Source organism: Octopus bimaculoides, chromosome 23 (genome assembly GCF_001194135.2).
Source record: "Octopus bimaculoides isolate UCB-OBI-ISO-001 chromosome 23, ASM119413v2, whole genome shotgun sequence".
Classification (NCBI taxonomy): domain Eukaryota; kingdom Metazoa; phylum Mollusca; class Cephalopoda; order Octopoda; family Octopodidae; genus Octopus; species Octopus bimaculoides.
In genome coordinates this window covers 29,719,510-29,719,713 of record NC_069003.1, presented here as the reverse complement: position 1 = coordinate 29,719,713, position 204 = coordinate 29,719,510, and the positions used below count along the sequence as shown (strand labels likewise).

The 204-nt window shown below is 41.2% G+C and overlaps 1 protein-coding gene across 1 annotated transcript in view; it reads right to left on the bottom strand.

Moving 5' to 3' along the window:
* LOC106873155 (exostosin-like 3) overlaps window positions 1-204 on the bottom strand; it is a gene marked incomplete at its 5' end in the record, with an annotated part of 21,918 nt that overhangs the window by 17,963 nt on the left and 3,751 nt on the right. The window lies entirely within an intron of this gene.

Genomic DNA, 204 nt, shown 5'->3' with positions numbered 1-204 from the left:
ACGTTAATTTCACGAGCAGGCTGTTCCATTGATCGGATCAACTGGAACCAACCCTCGACGTCGTAAGCGACGGAGTGCCAACAACATTTTCTACTCCACTGTTATTTAGGTCACCGCATTAACAGACATTATCCTGTTCCTATAGAGATCCTTAGACACATATATATATATAAATACATATTATACGCACACACACACACACAC